We start from the raw sequence: 22340 nt of genomic DNA, 5'->3' as shown, positions 1-22340 counted from the left end.
TGGGGATACAAAAAGAGACAAAGGATAGTCCCTGGCTTCCAGGAGCTTACAATCTACAAGAACCAAACAAAATATGTACAAACTAGCGACGTACAGGGTGAATAGGGAATAAGTAACAGAGGGAAGGTACTGGAATTAAGAGGGGTTGAGAAAGACTTCCTGCAGAAGAGGGATTTTTTTGTTGGGATTTCATTGGGAAGCCAGTAGGCAGAGATGAGGAAGGAACACATTCCAGGCATTGGAGAAAATACCCAGAGCCAAGAGCTGGAGGAGCTTGTTTATAGAACTGAAGGGAGGTCAGTGTCACTGGATCGAAGAGTAGTGATGGGGAGGAGGCTGTGGGAAGACTGGAGGTTTGAAGGGCTTTGAATGTCAAGCATAGGATTTTATATTTGATCCTGGAAGGGAGCAGGAAGCACCAGGGTTAATCCATGTGACACTGTCAGACCTGGGCTTTGGGAAAATAGCTTTGCCAGCTGAACTGAGGATGGGCTGGAAAGGGAAGAGACTTGTGCCAAGCAGATCCACCAGAGCGCCTAAGATGCCTACGAGCTCGAACATTCTAGAAGTCTCTAAGACAACCTAATCCTGGAGCAGCTTTCTTAGAAACCAACTGCCCACTCACTCAGTTGGTCATGATGCTCTCAAGAGAGCAACTGGCATTCCCTGTGGCCTCCCCCACATGTCAGGTTACAGAAGGTCAACGTCACTCTTAAAAACAAGAGAGAGAAGCAGAGAAACATGAGGAAAACAGAAAGTGGCTGAAAGGACAAGGGGAAGGGAAAGTAGATGCTAAGCTTCGAAACCACAGGGACAGAGACCCTCTGAAAACCAAAATTGAGTTCCAGGTGCACAGGTGGGCTCCAGGCAGACAAGGAATCCCCACCTTCTTGTTACCCTTTCATCCTAAGGAGATAGTGGCAAAGGCCCTTTAGCCTATTTACAATGGTAGGAGGTGTTTAACTAAGACAACCACCTCAGCCATGGAGGAATTTTGAGAAATAATGACCCAGGGGACTTTCTGGGCGAAAAGATGTCTTCTAAATTGAGAACTGGTTTCAGGAGAACAGGGAACAGCAGGATTTAATAAAGTGGGTCTCACATGAAAGTCAAGTTGCCTGGGCGGTCTTAGCCCTGTTAGGACTCATCTCCTATTACAGGCAGGAGAATGGAGGGAGAGCTGAGGCCAGGGGGCTGAAAGAAGCAGAGAGTCCACGCAGAGCCTTGGCAGGTGGGTGGGACAGGGCTGAGCAGTCCTAACTGTAGCTCTCAAGAAGAGAAGCTAGCAGTCCCTGGGGAAGGAGGGGCACGAGGAAGGGGATGGCAGACGGAAGCAGGAAGGAAGACACAGAACTCAGTTCTGGAACCCGCCTCCCCCGTGTTACATACACCTAACCCCATGGGGCAGCATGTCGCATGGTAGCACACACTGGCATCCTTCATGTGGGCTCTTTCCAGACATCTGACTTCATGAAATAATTTTGCTCTCACTAATGAGACGGGAAAGGGAAAGAAACAGGGCTAGAGAGAGACAGAAGGTTCTGTCTGTCCCAGCCTCATTAAAAAACTGAAAAGTTATTTGTTAAATATTCCTAAATCTCGAAGTTGATAGGATGATATCCTCTTGGAACCTAAATATTTTGTATTAATATCTTTAATTTGTTTCAAAAAGTCTTTATCAGATGACAGGGCTCATTGAACCACAGGCCAGTAGAACCGGAAGGGGTCTTAGAGTACAGCCAGCCAATTCAGGGATTCTTAACCTCTCTTTGCACTGTGGCCCCTCTGGCAGTGTGGGGATGCCAAAAGACCCTTTCTCAGAATCATGGTTTTAAATAACTAAAAGAAATAATGAGTTTCAATTAAAGGTTAATGAAAAGATGGTGTACATTTTTTTCCCATCCAAGTTCACAGATTCCCTGAAATCTAATTGCAGAACAAGGTGGTTCACGAACTCCTGGTTAAGAACCCTTGATTTAGGCCAACCCCTTTATTATACAGAGGCCAAGTTAAGTGAGTGGCCCAAGGTCACACAGCTGGTTCAATTCAATTCAACAAGCATTTGTTAATTACCTGCTGTGTGCCAGGGCCAGAACCCAAGTCTATTTGATTCCGGGGGGGGGGGGGGGGGGGGGGGCCAGGGAAGAGAGAGGGGCAAAGGAGTTACCGATAATCCAGTCATGTAAACACTGGAGCAACAGAAAGACTGGCCTCCAGGAGACCCCAATCTGAAGTAACTGCCAGACTCCTATGTGCCCAGAAGTGTGCCATCTTGTACCTTCTCCTAAGGAAGGAAAGGGAGGAAGGAAACAAACATTTATTGAGTGCCTGCTATAAAGTGCTTTACAAATATTATCTCATTTGATCCTCATGACAATCCAGGGAGGCAGGAGTTATTATTCTCATTTTACAGTTGAGGAAACTGAGGCAGAGGTTAAGTGACTTGGCCAGGATCACACAGCTAGGAACTGTCTGAGACTGGATTTGAATTCAGGTCTTCCTGACTCCAGGCCCAGTGCTCTATGTGCTGTGTACCACCTACTTAACCAAGTACTACCTAGTACCTAGTAACCAAGTACTACCTAGCTATACCAGAAAAGAACTGGAGCTCTTTAGCAGAAGACATCAACGTCTTTAAATGTCTGAAGGGCTGTCTTGTGGAAGTGGGATTAGGCTATGCATGTTTAGCTTTGGAGGGAAGAGACATTGTGGTAGATTGGATAAAAAGCACTGGATATGGGAAAGGATAGCTAAGTGGCACGAGTTCCAGCTTGGCATCTGGAGGACCTGAGTTCAAATCTAGCCTCAGATACTTCCTAGCTGGGTGAACCTGAGCAAGTCATTGAACCTTGTTTGCCTCAGTCTCCTCATCAGTAAAATGACCTGGAGAAGGAAATGGCAAACCACTCTAGCATCTCTGCCAAGAAAACTCCAGATGGAGTCACAAAGAGTCAGATACAAATGAAACAACCGAACAACAACATGTATATAAAAAGATACACACAGAGTAGCTGCAAGGTGACCTTAGAGGAGAAGGCGCTAGCAGCTGGAAGGGAAAGGAGAGGAGCCTTGAGAAAGGCCCCTGGCCGTAGGGAGCTGTTTCAGTGAGTCACTTGAACTCCCTGGGCTGCCCTTTGCTGAGCTCCACCAGGCTGGGGTTGGATTCCTTGGCCTCTGAGGACCCTTCTGGCACTGGAGCTTCGAGCTGAGGACTGGCCCAGGGTCAGGCACAGCAAAAAGTAAATCCCAGCACTTCCCAGAAAGAGGCTTTGTGCAGTCCATGGATTACACACCTCAGAGCCATCATGGCCTACTCATCCATATTTTAAATGTCCTCAAGCGCTTTGAAGAAAGGCATCCAGGGCATTTCCAAATTAACCTTGGCTTCTTGGAGCTCACAGCCTCCCTCCTGCCCTGGGACACCTGTGCCCTGCCACCCCCGCTTGACTTTCTCTACTGGGCTTTTATACCTTTTAGGAAACTCCTGCAAATCTTTCTCTTTTGGCTCTCCCACCAAAAGGGTAGAAATCATATCAATACTAATATTGGTATGTTTTGATATTTATTTCATGAGTACAGTGGTTTTTTCCCATCGTGCCCAACTCTTCATGACCCCATTTGGGGTTTTCTTGGCAAAAATACTGGAGTGGTTTGCCATTTCCTTCTACAGCTCATTTTACAGATAAGGAAACTGAGGTAAACAGGATTAAGTGACTTGTCCAGGGTCACACAGGTAGTAAGTGTCCAAGGCCAGATTTGGCCTCAGGTCTTCCTGACTCCAGTTCCCATGCTCTATCTACTACACAACCTAGCTGCCCATAAAATTTTATACAGAGTTAAAAAAAAACCCAAAGTGTGCCCCAAATGACATCTTGCACTTCCTCCCCATCCCCCCTACATACACGCACATCCACACCCACACCCACAGAGTGTTCACCCTCATCTCTGAGCCTCCCCCCACCCCCCTCCCCCAGCTCTAACGTAGGGTGTGAGCCTGGCTTTTCTCCTAGCCACCAAACCCTCTCCCCTGGGGGAATGGGGAGGACCACGATACTCAGCCATCGCCTCGGCTGTCAGCTGTGCTGTCAGAGGGTGGGGTTGGCACAGAGCCCAAACCAGCCTTTACAAGACACATTTGGGGGCTTTCCTTCTGGAACTAGCAGGACTTGGCACTGGCTTTCTTCCAGTTCTGGCTAGGATTGAATACACCCCCTTCCTTCCCTCTTCCAAGAGGCCTAGACAACAATCCGCATAGCTGGAGTCAGCAGCTGTTACTGCTCTTTCCTCCATCCTTCCCTCCCTCGGTCCCCTCCCCCCACCCCACCCCCAGCTACCGCCGCTTCTCCTAGACCGAAATTCTAGCTGACCCTTCACTCATCTATTGTTCTTTCTCTCTCCGGACCATCCCTGACTTCCAGCACCAGGGTACTAGTAGCTTCCTTTGATCTATTTACAGCAATAGACCATCTTTTCTGGAGAACCAATACCCCTCCCTGCCATTCAGGGGCTCATCAGTTAGCTTCTGAATGATTCAATCAGCATTTCAAGAGATGGAAGAAAAAGGACATGAATTCATTCAGCCAATCAACAAACATTTATTAAATACCTACTGGGTGCAGAGTGCTATGCTAAGAGCCAGAGGAAATAAAAAATTTAGACAAGCCAGAGGTCCCTGCCCTCCTAGGGCTTACAATCTAGTAAGGGAATAGGACGCAAACATGGATAACTCTGATACATAATAAGTACATTAGGCAGGTAGAGATCTAAGTGCTATTTAAGGGCGCATAGAGAAAATGAATGAAAAGAAAAGCCAGAAGTCGGAGTGCCAGTCAACCATTTGTAAACTATGATTAGTTATTTAATGTTGGAAAGGATCTCTAATAATCCTCTTCATTTTGAAAGCTGAGTCCCAAAGATCTGAGCCCAGATCTCCCAAGTTCTTTGCCACTGCAAGGCTTTAGGGAACCATCTAAAATGAAGACTTGTTTAGGGAGAGAGAGAAGAGATGATGTTCGGTGAGTACCTCGGTGTCACTTTGGCCCCTTCCTAGATGATCTACTTGCTAATAAATACAGCAGGTCTCTTGAACTATATTCACTAAGAGAATAATGAGCTGGCAAAATTCAGGGTACTGGGCAAGTCCTTGTTTTTAGTCAAAGCTCTGTCCTTCACTGAGACTAGTTAACATCTCATGACGAAGGACTTTTCCGGGGAAGTCTTAGGACAAAACTAGGTTCCTTATCACCAAAGGCTTCTAGCTATGCCCAGGATTGGGGTACCCAATGTTCCCTTCCTTTCTGATCACCACCATTCACTCAGTCCTTCTCCCACTGCTACCGTTCAGACATCCTCCATCTACCTTTCTCCTACAAACTGTCCCAAGGAAGATGTTGCCTCCACCAATCCATCCCTCAAGGTTAACTTTGACTTGTCCCCAGCTCTCATCTCTCATATACCAAGTACTTTGGATTCTATCTCTACAACAATGTCTCAGATCTGTTCCCTTTTCCATCAGCTTGCTGGCAAGACCTCGGTACCAGCCCCCCAGAGCAGGGCGAGAGCCTCCTTAGAGACATCTAGGTGGTGCAGGAGATAGAGTGCTGGACTTGGAATCCAGATAGACCTGTCTAGGACATTTGTTAGCTGGGTGACCCTAAGACTCAAGCCTCAGTTTCTTTATCTATAAAATGGAAATAATAATAGTACCTACTTTACAGGGTTTTTACGGGGATCAAATGAGATAATGTATGTGAAACGCATTACAATATTTAAAGTGCTAGACCAGGACTGGGGAACCTACAGCCTTGAGGTCACATGTGGCCCTCTAGGTCCTCAAGTGAGGCCCTTTGACTGAATACAAACTTCAAAATTTCTGTGAAGTTTAGATTCAGGTAAAGGGCCACCCTTGAGAACCTAGAGGGCCACATGTGGCCTCAAAGCCACAAGTTCCCCATCCCTGTGCTAGACAAAGGCCAGCTATCACAGTGATGCTTATGTCACCACCACGTTCTTCTTGCCAATACTAGAATCATCTTTCTCGTGAACGCGTCTGACCAAGTGAGTCTTCCAATTCGAAAATCTTTAGCAGATCCCTACTGCCTCCCAAATAAAGTTCAAACTCCTTTGCCTGACATTCAGGCCAAAGTGACCTGGAGCCCAGCCTACATTTTCAGCCTTATCGCATCCTACTGACTCCACCCAAACTGGACTACTCTATCTCTGCAGAAGCGGGGAAGGGAAAGGGAGAAGGGGAAGAAACTCCCTGAAGCTAGGAGTTCCCCCTTCTGAGTTCTGGCTTCTTTTTCTTTATTTATTAAATATGAGAGTTGGAAGAGCTCCAGGAAGCATCTTTTTGTTGTTGTTGTTGTTTAGTCACGTCCAACTCTTCATATGGGGTTTTCTTGGCAAAGATACTGGAGTGGTTTGCCATTTCATTCTCCATTTCATTTGACAGATGAGGAAACTGAGGCAAACAGGGTGAAGTGACTTGCCCAGGGTCACACAGTTAGTGTCTGAGGCTGGATTTGAGCTCAGGTCTTCCTGACTCCAGGCCCGGTGTTCTATGCACTGTGCCACCCAAATCTCTTCTATAACATCCTTGACAAGCGTTACCCACCTTCTGCTTAAAGACAGATACCCACTAGCAATGAAATCTCTAGCTCCAGAGAAAGCCCATAACCCATCTGCATCATTCTGCTCCTTAGAAAGTATTTCCATAAATCTGCCTTTTTACTGCTTCTTCTACCCACTGTTCTTCTGCGTTCTGGGGTCCAGCAATGCCAGTCTAATCCCTCTCCTATTCTATGTTCCTTTAAATATGTTGAGACTTTTAACGTCTCCCCTAAGTTAAAGATCTCTAGTGACTTCAAGAGCTGCTCATGCACCGTGGTTCCTAGTTCCAACCACCTCCCCATGGCACCTCCACCATGCTGGTCACCACACACCTCGAGCCTGCCAAAGTCCTTCCTCAAATGTGACAACCATTACTTTGGCTCTGAGCAGGGCATGTTACAGGGGAGCCCTCATATCAATAATAACAGTGTACATTTACAGAAGGCTTTTTTTAAGGTGTGCAAAGCACTTTGGATAGCATCTCATCTAATCTGAACAGCCCTACCTTGTGGAATAGGTATCATTATCATCCCCCTTTTATGAATGGAGAAACTGAGGCCAGAGTTAATCCATTTGCCCAAGGTCACATAGTTAGTAAGTTTCTGCAGTGGGATTCACACTCTGGTCTTCTTGACTCCAGTTCTGGACCTCTATCCTCTCCCAACATCTTTTATCCTCTCTCCATGTCTTCATATTGCCTCTATTCTTTTTTTTTTTTAGGCAATTAGGTTTAAGTGACTTGTGCAGGGTCACACAGCTATTGCTGCTAGTCTTTTTTTTAATTTTTAAAAAAATTATGAAATAAGCATTTCCATAATATGGTACAAAAAAGATGATTGTACATGAAACTGCATCTACTATGTACAACTTGCTATTCCTTTCAAATATACAATAAAATTATCATGTAAATTTCTTTTTTTTCCTTTTTTCTTCCACCCTCCCCCACCCTAGAGATGGTTACCATTAGACACAAATAGTTTTATATATGTATGTATGTGTATATATGTAGAATTATTCTATACACACTTCTATTTATCAGTTCTTTCCCTGAATTCAGACAGCGTCTTTCTTCATATGTCCCTTTATAGTTAATTTGGGTATTTATGATAGACAAAATGACTTATTTGCTCAAAATCATTCTTAAATATTGCCTCTCTTCTTGATGATTTTCCTTTATATATTACACTAGGGCAGCTAGGTGGCTCAATGAATAGAATGCCAGGCCTGATTCATCTTCCTGAGTTCAAATCTAGCCTCAGACACTCACTAGCTGTGTGACCCTGAGCAAGTCACTTAACCCTGTTTGCTTCAGTCTCCTCATCTGTAAAATGAGCTGGAGAAGGAAATGGCAAACCACTCCAGCATCTCTGCCAAGAAAACCTCAAAATGGGGTCACAAAGAGTAAGACATGACTGAACAACAACAAAGTCATTTTTACTGGTAGTGGAGCTGAATCTAGAACCCAGGTCTTCTGACTTTTTCTTCAAGACCTAGTTCAAATATCAGCTTCCTCCATGAAAAATTCCCTTTTTAAAAAAGGAAGAAAAGAAAAGAATCTGCATGAAGAGAGATGTTAAAGGCTTACTTGATAATAATTATTATGTTATCATATAATTATAATATATATAACATATTATAATATAAGCCCTGTGCTTACCACAATAACGGGCACATAGCAGGCCCTATTGAATTGAACTGAATCATAATTCCCTGAGTTCATTAGTTATTAATTCACTCTCCTACCTCCAATTACTTTGTATTTATTTATCTATATTCCAATAGTAATATAAGTAAGTGTCTTGAAGCCAAGGACTATCTACTTTTGGGGGGCTTTGTACTGAGCCTGGCAAATAGTAGGTGCTTAATAAAAGTATGTCAGATTGAATTTCTAGAGTTGCCTCTCATTCATTGTATAATCTTAAGGAAGTGATCTTACCCCATCTGCTATCATTTCCATTCCTATAAAGCTATCTGACACTGGACAAAATGGACTCCAGAAATAGTTACTCAAACTAACAAGCATTTATTAAAGGATTGCTGCGTACCATGCACTGAACTTGGTGCTTGGGAATACAAAGACAAAACTAAAATAACTCCTGAAGGGGCTTACATTCTATAGGAAGGATATGCATATATGTGTGTGATGGTATATGTATGTATATGTATATATGTGTCTATATATACACACATACATATATATACATATGTGTGTATATGTGTATATGCATATATGGGTTGAGGTATGGGTGTGTGTAGGAGAGAGAGAGAGTGAGAGAGAGAGTGAGAGAGAGAGAGAGAGAGAGAGAGAGAGAGAGAGAGAGAGAGAGAGTGAGAATTTGATGAGAATGAATGAGGAAGATCTCAGGACCAAAAGTTTCCCAGAATGGGGTTGGGTGAAGAGGGTCTCCATTCTCCCACAGAAGCCCTGGATTCCCTCCCTTCCTCAGATGTGGTCAGCCTGGTAACCACAGCAGTCTTGGCTAAATTAGAAGAAGGGGCCTTTCCTTTCTATTGATTTTTCTTCCCCCAGTGAGAAGACAAATCTGTTTCCTTTCAGCCAGAAGGCTTCAAGCCATGGTTACTTACATTTGAGTAATTAAATTCCCACTGCTAGGGAGACTGAGGAGATAAAGAAGAGAGCACATGCCTCATGCCAAGGACTGAACTGAAGGGCAGACAGGAAGGGAGGGAGGGAGGAAGGGAATGTTGACTGGAAGGGCCTGTCACAGATTTCTCCTGATAGTGCTAAAACCCACTTAGCAATAAACATCTTTACAGGTTCTCACCTGTTGGGCCAGAAGGCGATGAACGCTCCCTAATCTACCCTTCCAAAAGTATAATACTCATCCTCTGGAAACAGATGGACTTTTTGCTGAATGATTAAATCTCCAAGTTGGAGAGAGTCTTAAAGGTCATTTAATACAACTGATGCCTTTGACCAGGAAATCAATAAATGGTCAGCCAGCCTTCTGAAAAAATCCGGTGAAGTGGAGCTTACTACCTCCCGTTCCACTTTTGGACTGCTCCGATTGTTAGAAAGTTTTCCTGATATGAATCCAAAATCTGCCTCTGAAATTTATACCCATTCCTCCTATGTCCTCTGGGGCCAGGCAGAATAGTCTAAATTATCTTCTGCAAGGCAGCCTTCAAAAAGTTAGATTGACAGTTATCACATACATCACCACCATGCTTTCTTTTCTATAGGCTAAACATCTCCAGTTCTTTCATCAAACCTTCACAAGACAAGGTTCTGAGCCTCTCTGTCCTGCTTGCTCTGCTCTGTCATTGCCCCTTTTAAAACACAGTGTGTACAGAAGAAGAAAGAAAACAAGCATTTACCAAGTGCCTACTATGTGTCAGCCATGGTGCTAAGCGCTTCTCAAGTATTATTTCACTTGATCTTCACACAACCCTAGAAGGAAGGTACTATTATTATAGCCAGAAACTCCAGGGAGGGGTCAAGTGACTTGCCCAGGTTTGCACAGCTAGTAAGTGTCTAAAGTTAGATTTAAACTCAGGTCTTCTTGGCTCCAAATCCAGGGTTAATTCACAGAGACGAATTTTAAGGTGGACATCTAGGCTATCCAGGTCTTCATTGCCTCCAGGCTCTCCCCATTTTCCAGAGTTTTTCCCACCATGCCCATTCCTTCATCTCATCTTCCTCTGTCCCTTTTCAGCTTTGTCTTCCCCCATTAGAATGTAAGCTCCTTGAGGGCAGGGACTGTCTTTCTGCTTGTATTTGTATTCCCAGCACAGTGTCTGGCACACAGTAAACTTTTTGTAAATGCATGTTGACTGACCGACAGAGGTCCAGCCTAATGCTCTGCTCTAATTATATCCTTCGCTAGCTCCCCATTTTCTAACACATAAAAATCCAATGGAAAAATGTTAATTGCTCATAAGTAGGCCCAGCCACTATAATAAAAATGACACTACTGCCTAAATTAATTTATCTATTCAGTGCCATACCAGTCAAACTACCAAAGGATGACTTTACAGAGCTAGATAAAACAATAATGAAATTCATCTGGAGGAACAAAAGGTCAAAAATATCAAGGGAAATGATGCAAAAAAAGTGGGGGGAAAAGGGACCTACAGTACCAGATCTCAAAATATACTACAAAGTAATAACCATCAAGACTATTTGCAGAAGGAGGGAGAAAATTAGGAACTCAAAATTTTTTAAAATGAATGTTAAAGAAAAAAAAAAGAAAAAAGTTTATTTGGTACTGGTTAAAAAATAGAGAGGTCAACCAGTGAAACAGATTGGGTGTATGATATACAGAAGCAAATGAACCTAGTAGCCTAGTGTTCAATAAACCTGAAGACCCCAGCTAGTCGGGTGAGAACTCATATCCAATAAAAACTTCTGGGAAAACTGGAAAGAACTCTAAGAGAAACTAAATTTAAACTAAGACCTTGTACCATAGGCTAAATCTGGGAAGTGGATACATAATGGATATAAAAGCTCACATCATAAACCGATTAGATGAACAAGAAAGAAATTTCTTTTCAGATCAAAGGATAGGGGAAGATTTCATGGCCAAACAAGAAATAGACAAGATCACAGAAGATAAAAAGGATAATTTTGATTTCACAAAATTGAAAAGATTTTGCATAAACAAAACCAATTATGCCAATTAACTGGTTGGAAATCTTTGTAGCAAGTTTCACTGATAAAGATTTCATTTCCAGCGCATATAAGGCATTGATGCAGATTTATAAGAACAAAAGCTATTCCCTAAGTGATAAATGGTCAAAAGATACGAACAGGCAGTTCTCAAAGGAAGACATCAAAGCTATCAACAGTCATATGAAAAAATGTTCTGAATCACTGATAATTAGAGACCTGCACATTAAAGTCTCATGTTCTACCTCACAATGGTCAGACTGGCAAAGTTGGCAAAAAAGGAAAATAACAAATGTCAGAGGGGATATGGGAAAACAGGCACATTAAGGCACCGTTGGTGGAGCTGTGAATTGGCCCAGCCCATCTAGAAAACAATCTGGAATTATATCCAGAAAGGGTCACCAAGCTGTGACCCTTTGATCCAGTGATACCACTATTAGGCCTATACCCCAAAGAGATGAAAGAAAAAGAAAAGGACCTATATGTACAAAAATAAACGCTTATAAATTGAAATTTTTTAATTGAATTAAAAAATTAAAAAAGAAGTCCAGATTTTTCAGCCTATTATTCATGGCCTGCTGTCACCATCCTTCAAGGCCTAGTTCAAATGGTATCTCCTCCATGGTCCTCTCAAGTCAGAATGATATTTCCTTCCTGAGATATCACAGAGTCCTTTGTTTGAACTTCTGCAGTGCACTTAGCATGTTCAATTTTGTATTAGAGTTATTTTGTACACGTGCCACATTCTCTCACTCTAAATAAGGCTTTCTATAAGGACTGTGAGGCTTCAATTCTCTGGGCCTCCATTTCCTCATCTGTAAAATGATCAAATTAGACTAAATGACCTTTAAGCTCCCTTCCAGTTCTACCATTCTGTGCTGCATAAAAGATAAGTATGCATCTGGACCCTGGGCAAGTCCACCATCTTCTCAGAGTACCAAGGAAGTCTCTAAGGCTAAGAGATACACCTGCTCTGTACCTTGAGGAAGGTAATTTCTTTGTTCCCTGAGAGTTCCCTAGAGCAATGAAATCACAGGCTCTGTCAAAAAAAAAAATATATATATATATAGATATATATACACACACACACGTATATACATCCAGGTCTCAATTAGTGCAAATAGTGAGTGGAGAAGGGGTCATATGTATTTGAATTTGTACTTTTTGAAGTTATGATTATGTAAAATATAATGATCTGTTCCAGTCCAATGGGAACATGCTATGTCAATTTGAATAAAACGATTACTTCACAGGATTCCTAATTTGCACTAGTTGGGACCTAGCTGCTGTGTGTGCGTGTGTGTGTGTGTGTGTGTATCTGTGGGTGTGTATGGAAACATTGAACATATATACGTATTATATCTTGTCTGTAGCTTGCTTTGTATATATTTGTTTGCATGTTGTCTTCCCTATTAGATTATGAGCTCCCTGAGGGCAGGGACTGTCTTGCCTTGTTTTTTTGTTTTTTTGTTTTTTGTTTTTTAGGTTTTTTTGTTTGTTTGTTTTTTGTATCCCCAGCACTTAGCACAGTCTCTGGAACATGTTGTTTTTGTTGTTGCTATTCAGTCATGTCTGACTCTTTGTGACCCTATTTGGGGTTTTCTTCTCAGAGATACTGGAGTGGTTTGCCATTTCCTTATCCAGCTTATTTTACAGATGAGGACACTGAGGCAAACAGGGTTAAATGACTTGCCCAGGGTCACACAGCTAGTAAGTGTTTAAGGCCATATTTGAACTCAGGTCTTCCTGACTCCAAGTCTGGCACTCTGTCCACTTCACCAGCCAGCTGCCCCTTCTGACACAGAGTAGGCACTTAATAAATGTTTATTGGTTGATTGTGACAACATGTATCTTTGTATCTTCCCCCATTCAATAATTTCAACACACATTTATTATCTGCTGCATGCAAGGATAAAAATCTACCCATCATTGGACACTTATTAAGACACAAATCTATCAACTAACAAGCATGTTTTTAAGCTCCTGCTTTACCAACAGGCACTATGTGAGGCCCTGGGGATACCAAGATGAAATCCAGAATGATCCCTGCCCTCAAGTCACATAAATCCTTTTAGAGATACAGACACATAAATATAAAGACAAGGCAAAGCAATTCAAAGGAGGGGTGGGATGAACCTAGCACAGTGCTCTTCATAAAACAGCCACTTAATAAATTTATTTGTTGGATTCAATTGAATAGAAACAAATCCCCAGTGGATTAAGACAATGGAATAGCCTTCCCCCACCCCTACCTCTGCCAAAAAAAAAAAGAGGGCCCTCACCTCCCTTTGGCCGCCTGCCAGACACTGTGGAGTGGGAGGAAGGATCTGGGTCAGGGGTAGCATCTCAGAGAAAATGGAAGAGAAAAGAGAAAAATTAAGGAATGAACATTTTCAGGGGAACGATCACAGCAATTGGTTTTGGAATGAAGGTATAATTTCATTAATATGAGAAAGATTAAGTGAGAAAACTCCCTCTACCCAGGGTGCCTTAGAGAGTTACCTAGCAAACCGAGGGTTTGAAGTGACTTGCCCAGGGTCACATGGTCAGCATGCGTCAGAGGAAGGACTTCAACCCAGGTCTTCCTGACTTTGAGAACAGTACCCTGTCCCTTTCTTCAGTAGTAGCATTTGAACTTGAAAATCACCCTCAATCTTAAACAAATATGCAAATATATCAGCCACTTAATGTGACCTTTATATACAGGGGAGTTTGAGAAGGTTGAGGATTTGCCAAATGCCGGGGCGAGGAGGCCATCATTCTTAGAGGGAATTTTCCCATTCATCGCCACTCCTTGGGCTAAGAGATGGGTGGAGATTGGACAGAGTGGGGGGAGCAGGAAAGGGGCCAACAGAGAAGGGGAAGAAGAAATTAGCTCTGCTAATTTATTAGCTATTTGACCTCACAGTTTCTTCATCAGTCAAATGGAAGGGGTAGTGGCATCACTCATCTCCAAGGATTCCTTCAGCTCCAATCCTATCTATGTTCCTATGTCACCCTCAAGAAAAGTGTAGAATTATAAATCTCAAAGAGGCCAACTGGCCCAACCCTAACCCGGAAGCACCAATCCCCTCTATGACATAGAATAACAAAATGTTTATATTATAAAATAATATAGAATTATACAAAAGACTTAGAAGCATCTTAAAATGATCTAGTTCCACCACCTTATTTTACTGATGATGAAACCAAGAAGAGAAAAGAAGACACTTGCCACAGGTCATATATCAAGTTAGCAATCAGGAAATCAAACCCAGTTCTCTTGACCCCTAATACACTGCACTTTCCATGAACATATCCAATCTCTGTTTGAACATTTCCTGTGACAGGAAACACTCTACCTCATAAGACCATGCCATTTTCAAACATTCAGATTGTTGGTGCAGTAGATAGAGCACTGGACCTGGAATCAGGAAGACCTGAGTTCAAATCCAGTCTCAGAAACTTACTATCTGTGTGACTCTGGACAAGTCACTTCCCCTCTTTGCCTCAGTGTTCTCATCTGTAAAATGAGCTAGAGAAGGAAATGGCAAACCACTGCAATATCTTTGCCAAGAAAACCCCAAATGGGGCCACAAAAAGTCAGACACAACTGAAAAATGACTAAACAACAATAAAAAAAATCTTCCTTGTAGGATAAGCTGAAATCTGCCTTCCCCTAAAATTTCTATTTATATCTAATAACATTTATCTTTGTATATTCCCTAATTCTAAATTCAACCAATATTTATTAAGTGCCTCCCATGAGCAAGGTAAAGCGTTATAGGACAGGAGTGCAAATCAGTAAACAAGCATTTATTTATTAATCTATCCATCCTCTGTCTCTAATCCCAGGCCTGCAATGGACTCCAGATGTGGAAGAATCAGGTCATTTCTCTTGGAATTACTTTATTAGTTTGATTGTTATTTTGCTTGTTTTGGTTTTTTTTTTAGGAAATAATAATAATAACTCACAGTTATGCAGTGCTTTAAGGTTTGTAAAATGTTTTACATACACTATGTCATTTGATCTTCACAGCAATCCTGGGAGGTAGGAACCATTATTGTTCCCATTTTACAGATGAGGGAACTGAGGACATGAACCCATAACTAGTAAATGTTGGGGCTAGAAGTTGAACCCAGGTCTCCTGAGTCCCAGTTTTTAATTTGTTATACTCTACTATGATCCACCTTTAAAAGACGAAAACAAAAAAAAACACTACCATTTTATGAGCACTACAAGCTCTCCTCAAGCACTTAAGGACAAATTCTACGCAAACTTCAGTCAGTCAGGGAGGACTCAACTCCAGTCCTGGGTTTGCTCTCCAGCCCTCAACAATTTCATTTCACTCTTTAGGGATCATTCTCTCACTGGCACATGGATGGTGTTCTTGCTTCATCTCTTGATGCCAAAATTAGCTCCTACTCCATCTCAGCACTATTGGTGTAAGCTCACCCTGGAGTCTTGGCGGGGGCTAAAAGGGAGGGCATCTTGGCAAGGCTGACCTTCCCCTCCAGAATCAAGGAAAAGAGTCTTGGAAATGTACACTGAGCTGGTAGATTTGTTCAGGGACCAGGGGACTTTGTTTAACACCGGAAAAGCCCTGCTCCCAGCCAAAAAGAAGGCAAAGGAGAGCCAAGGTGAAAGAACCCCTGGAAAGCTGGCCTGACCGTCAGCCTCTGTACACAGAGTCACAAAATCCCAGTAGAATGTAATCCCTTGGAGGACAAGGACTGTTTAGTGGTTAGCACAGTATCTGACACACAGTAGGCTCTTAATAACACTTGTTGAACTGAATTTGTATCATAGAATTAGGGATGGAAGGGAACTTAGGCCATCTAGTCTAACCCATATGGGAACAGGGATTCCCTCTACAGAATTTCCAACATGAGGTCATTCAGCTTCCACTTGGAGACATCTGATGAGGAGGAACTTGCTACATCTCATAGAAGTCCATTCCACTTAGGGGCCTTTGTAAATCTTCCCTTTGTCCCTTCCTGGGCTGGAGAGAAGACCATTAGACTGTTTGTAGAACCAAATTCTAAAGAAGATCATTACTGTGCCTGAACAACGATGCTTTGGGGATCTGGGTCCTAAGGCTGCTATGTAGAGTTTAGACCATTCTGGTGAGGAGAGGCTATGGAGCACTCAGCCAGTAATGGTGAGAATAACAGGTCCAGGCCTTCCCTTGAACTTGGGAGACTTGGTAATCCAATATGAAAGCTGGAATCAGAAGACCAGGGTTCAATGTCTACCTGGTTGATCTCATGTAAAAGCCACCTTGAGCCTCAATCTTCTTCTCTGGAAAACAAGTCTAATAATCCTTGTACTACCTACCTCACAGGCCTGTGGTAAGAATGAAATCTATCAATCTACTGAGTATTTATTTAGCACTTCGCTAGACCCGGGGGGAACAAAGTCAGAAACGAAAAAAATCCCTGACCAAAGTGAAAAGCACTTTGTAACTGCCCTCTCCCAGTTTTCGATCTATGATCCTATGAAATGCTCTCTACTTGTGGGTTACGATTCTAGTTTGTTTGCTTTTTTAAGGAGATCATTCAGATTTAAACTCAAGCAAAGGCATCAGAAAAATCAACCTCCCTCCAATGCTTCAATCCCCTCAAAGTGAAGGCAATTCAATTAGAAGATTCAAATATTCTAAGCTTTCAAAACCATTTGTGATAAAGCCATAGGCTAAGTAGCAATGCTCCCCTCCCCCCATGGAAGGGCCAGATGATATGTGAAAGTGGAAGGGGGAGGGGTAAAAGGAGACCAATGGTCCAGACCCAGCTTTTTAAGAAGCCATCACTAAAGTACCACACCATATGCAATAAGGATCACAAAAATGATAATACCATTCAATCCGATTCCGTTGCTAGGACTTTAGCCCCAGGACAGCATAAAAAGGAAAAAAAAATAACCTAGCTACCCAAAAATATTCACAACTACTCTGTATGTAACAGTGAACGATGGGAAACAGCCTCTATTCCAACAATTGGAGAATGACCGGAAAAATTGTAGTGTATTAAGGTAATGGAATGTTATGGTGCCATAAAAACAGCCATTAGGAAGCACATAAGGAAATACGGAAAGAGCTCTATGAGGTGGTGCAGAGGGAAAATCAACTAACCCAGGACTGTATGACTACACATTGACTATAGCTGTGTGGAAAGGAGGAAAGAAACAAGGAGAGGAGAGAAGACAGGTGTGGAGGAAGAGAGAGAGAGAAGGATGAGCTGAGAATTTTACAAGGCTAAAAAGAGACAGGGAGCAAAAGCTGACACAAAAGTATTTTCTTTGCTTGTTGGCAGCACAGTGGATAGAGCACTGGGCCTGGAATCAGAAAGACCTAAGTTCAAATACAGCCTCAGATACTTCTTAGCTGTGTGACCCTGGACAAGACACTTTAGCTCTGTCTGCCTATAAAATGAGGAAAATAATTGCACCTACCTGGTAGGGCTGTTGTGAGGATCAAAGGAGAGAATATTTGTAAAAAGCATTTAACTTAGAGCCTGGCACACAGTAGGCCCTATATAAATGCTTATTCCCTGCCTCTCCCTATTCTTTGCTTATTAGCTCTTTTGGTTCTATCTTAGCACTGTTCAAGGCACATGGCAAACATTTAGTAAATACTTGTTGACTTAACTTGTCTTGTTAAAACCTAAGTTAACCATTTTGACCTTTGTTTTCTGTATTTTAACTGATGTTCTTGATGATTATTACATTTACTAAAAAAAAAAAAAGATAATTTTGTGCATCAATAACCTTGTTCTCTAACAAATAGAAAAGGGAGCTCTGGTTAGTGACACAACAGATAGAGTGCAGGACTTGGAGTCAGGAGGACCTGAGTCCTCTGCCTCAGTCTTCTCATCTGTAAAATGGGTAAAATAACAACACTTACCTCCCAGGCTTGTTGTTACAGTCACTCCCTCTGTCCGTGCTTCCCCCACTCTTCAGCAGACCATTTCATGACTTGCTACAGGCTGAGAAAGCCTTCATCACCCGGTGGCCAATCTGGGAATGAACCTCTCTATGCTTAACAAAGATGGTCCTCAGATGACATCACTTGGCCCACATGGGAAGACTTTCCTTCCGGGTAAGACCCACCAGAACCTCCCCTCTGCTGATGTATATAGCATTGTAGAAGCCACACTCACCTAAACACCACAGTGACTCATCAGAGGAAAACTTTTCATGGAGAGCAAAGGGAAATCACTGCTAGAAAATCACCAATTCTACCCTCTAGTAGAGAAAGCCAGAAGCACCCAGAATGGTTTGAGATGGTACCAGCATTGTGTCCCTGAGCCAAGAATAAAAGCCACAAACTACAGCACTGGAAGCCCAGATTCTAACTCAACTTGCTATGTGCCCTTGGATAAGTTAACTAACTTCTCTGAACTATGACTTTTTCCATCAATAGAGAGCAAACAGTGGCAAACAGGTGCAGAGATTTAGAGCTGGGAGGGGCCTTAGATGCTACCTAGTAAATAACCCAGTCTCAGAGCAGGGACTGTCTTTTGCGTTTCTTTGTATTCCCAGCACTTGGCATGGTGCCTGGCATATGGTAGGTGCTTAATAAATGCTTATTAACTGACTGACTGATAGGCTTAGTCACAACAAGGAGGTACTGGGTAACAATTACTTAACCCAGCCAATTGCACTCTTGCCCATCAGATACCAAACATAGCAGTAAGGTCTTTCTATGAAAAGCACCCAACTAGTGGACTCAAAAGTAACAGATGTCCATTTGCATACTATTTCTCACTTTGTTGTTCATTTATGGCCAACATGGCTCTGTTAGGAACACTATTCAGGTCTCCAGCCCACTCCCCACCTGCCCCCCAAGCAAGCAAGCACCCAACACTGGCCTGTATGTGCCTCCTCTGCTGCCAAGGCAGTTGGGGCCCTCACCCCTTAAGACAGCCCTTCTCTCCTCCTCCTCCCCTGCCCGACCTGCCATTTCCCCTGGTTCCACCCAGAGCTGGCAGGAAGGGAGCCAAACATTTGAGGTTAAAAGGTGAACCCTTTGTAAACAGTGGCTGAAAATCAAGAGACAGGAAGACCCCCACCCTTAAGTAGGGTGATTTGTAAAGGCACCATGTGCTCAGCTGAGGGGTATATCACCTCAATGTTCTCCAAGGTCCTTTCCAGATCTAAATTGGAAACCCTATGAACCATAAGAACAGCACCCATATCTCAGGTCTAGACTGAAAAATCTTCCTTCTTGGAGTTATATAACAGGAAATATCAAGTATTCCTCTGTCTTTGTCATCTTCTCTGCTGTGCCTGGGTCAGCCAATCACTAAGCATTTATTCAGCACCTGTTAAGTGACAGGTACTGTGCTCAGCACTGGGTCTATGGAGACACAAAAGAACAGCCCCTGCCCTCAGGGAGTTTGCATCCTGCAGGAGAAAACAACACGTGCATATATAAGCACATAAGTGGAGTTGATCTGAACCCCCCCCTCCCCTGCCCCCCAATCAATTAAATCCTCCCAGTCGCCTTGTGGGCAGCTAGATGATGCAATGTATAGAGCATTGCACCTGGAGTCAGGAAAACCTGAGTTCCAATCTGGCCTCAGACTAGCTGGGTGACCCTGGGCAAGCCACTTAATCCTCTTTGGCTCAGTTTCCTCATCTGTCAAATGAGCTGGAGAAGAAAATGGCAAACTATTCCAAAATATTTGCCAAGAAAACCCCAAATGGGGTCATGAAGAGTTAGATACAACTGAAAATGACTGAAGAACAACAATCCACTTGAAATGACTGAAAGTAAGGGGCAGAAAACAAGGTCAAGGTCTGAAAAGGGTGCACCTTCACATTTCATTGTCTCTGTTACCTGTCCCTCACCTCCGGTCATTTCAAGTAGATTGGGAAGACTCAACTGATCTGAGCACTCTGATCAACCTCCCGCCCCCTCCCACTATATAGATAAGGTCATTTGAGAGTAGGGATCATAGGATCAGGAAGGGGCTGCCGAAACAATTTAGTCCAGTCCCTTTGTTTTGCTTATGAGAAACTTGAGGATATGGAGATTAAGTGACTTACCCAAGGTCACACAGGAGAGAGGTAGAATAGCTAAGTGGTTTCAGGAAAGGGAAAATAGCCCTGGAATTGGAGTCAGAAGGCTCAGGTTCAACTCCCATTACTAATCCTGTGACATTAGGCAAGCCCCTTCAAGTCTCTGAGCCTCCTTTTCTTCAACTTCCAAAGGAATATAATATTTGTACTACCCGCCTCACAGAGTTGGGAGGACCAAATGAAATAAAGGTTGTATGTATTTATATTTATACTGTCTATATTTTGATATATAATCGTTTTCCCCAATAGAAACTAAGCAACTTGTGCATAAGGATTGCTTCATTCTTTGTATTTGTACTCCAATGCCCGGCACACTTTAATAAATACTGTTGATTGATTGAAAATGCCATATATAAATGTGAGCAGTTATTCTTATTATCCTTATACCTTCCTATATTGTTGATGTTATCTTTACCTCTCTGGCATACTTCTCTCTCACAACTTCTCTGCTTGTTCATTTTGGTTCCCCTGTTCTTTCTCAAGTCATTTTCTCTTAGCCTCTGACCTGACTTCATATTGCTCCCCAATCTCCCTCCTAATAGAATTGGAGCCCCTTAAGGGCAGGGACTATTTCATTTGTGTTTCCTAGGACCTAGTGCATAGTAGGCATTTACATAGTAGTAAATACAGTGCATAGTACTGTAAATTCCAGTACATAGTAGTATGTACCTGGTATATAGTAGGCATTTAATAAATCCATAGGCTTATACAACCAGAGTAGGGAGAGATCTGAAAGGTCATCTAATCTAGCTCCCTGATCAATAACAACTCACATTTCTATAGCATTTTACGTTTACAAACCCTTTCCTCACAACAACCCTGGGAGGTGGGTAGTAGTCAGTCAACAAGCATTTATTAAGCTTTTATTATTAACTGGGAGGTCAGTCAACAAACATTATTTATTAAGCTCTTCCTGTGCCAGTACCATACTAAGTACTAGGGATACAAAGAAAGGCAAAAAGCACATGATTGTACAAAGATTTTTATCCCCATTTTGCAGATGAGAGAACTGAGGTAATTCAAACAGTTAGTAGGCAGCAGAACCTGGATGCACCGCCACTGAGCCATGTGGACCCAAATATTGCCCAGAAGTTAGCCACCTGGCCAGAAAGTGCAGCTAATTAAGCCCTACTAATCTGTTGTTTCATGCGTGCTCACTAATTAAGTAAAATTAGTTTTTTAATTAAAAAAAAACCTCAGTGGAGTCATATACTCCAATGGAGTATATGGAGACTAGAGGGTCCTTTCCTCCTCTTTTCTTCTCTCCCAGCCTGACATATTTTCATGTCCACATCCAACCACTGGTGTTGCTGCCAGAATAAAAATGGTTCTAAAAACACAGGTTCTGAAAATGATCTGCCTGATTGACTCTTCAGAGGAAAATTCATAGGATTCTTGGCCTTGGGAGGTCCAGGCTGGGCCACAGCCAAAGTGCCCTCCCTCTTCTCCCCAGCCTGCTCTTTCTTTTAGTCAAATTAGCTTTTTGGTGTTTTGATTGAAACACTGAAGAGGTTACCTAGTAACTACTAGGCTAGGCATTTCAATTTTTATAAAGGAAGAGAACAAAACCACATGTGTGGGTTAGACACACCTTTTGCTTCATTGGGATCTTTCATACTCTCACAGAACTGCAGAGTTTAGAGCTGGGAGAGGAGACCTGAGCAATCATCTGGTCCAACCCCCACATTTTACAGATGAGGTAACTAAGAGGAACTGACTTGCCCAAGGTCACATGGCAAGGGCCAAAACTGGGACAATTATCCAGGTCTTCCTGCTTCTGGTCCAGAGTTCTTTTGACTGAGGAGGGGGAGGGATGGGGGGGAGCCCACAACATTTTTTTTTTTGGCCAGGCAATTGGAGCTAAGTGACTTGCCCTGGGTCACACAGCTAGTAAGTGTCAAGTGTCTGGTCTGAGTCCAGATTTGAACTCAGGTCCTCCTGACTCCAGGTCCGGTGCTACTCATGACATTTGTGCCCAGGGTAGGAGAATGATAGATAGATAGATAGATAGATAGATAGATAGATAGATAGATAGAT

General features: G+C 42.7%; 1 protein-coding gene across 1 annotated transcript in view; it reads right to left on the bottom strand.

Moving 5' to 3' along the window:
- Nucleotides 1-18184, bottom strand: part of LOC114050111 (small conductance calcium-activated potassium channel protein 3) — a 268773-nt gene extending 250589 nt beyond the window's left edge. Inside the window, exon 1 of the mRNA XM_027871685.1 lies at nucleotides 18124-18184. The gene's annotated coding sequence lies outside the window, so the exon portion shown is untranslated. The remainder of the gene's footprint in view (nucleotides 1-18123) is intronic.
- Between the last annotated feature and the right edge of the window lie 4156 nt (nucleotides 18185-22340).

Source organism: Vombatus ursinus, unplaced genomic scaffold (genome assembly GCF_900497805.2).
Source record: "Vombatus ursinus unplaced genomic scaffold, bare-nosed wombat genome assembly UNPS02014798.1, whole genome shotgun sequence".
Taxonomy (NCBI): Eukaryota; Metazoa; Chordata; class Mammalia; order Diprotodontia; family Vombatidae; genus Vombatus; species Vombatus ursinus.
Note: the sequence above shows the minus strand (reverse complement) of the source record. Positions and strands in the feature narration are given on the sequence as shown.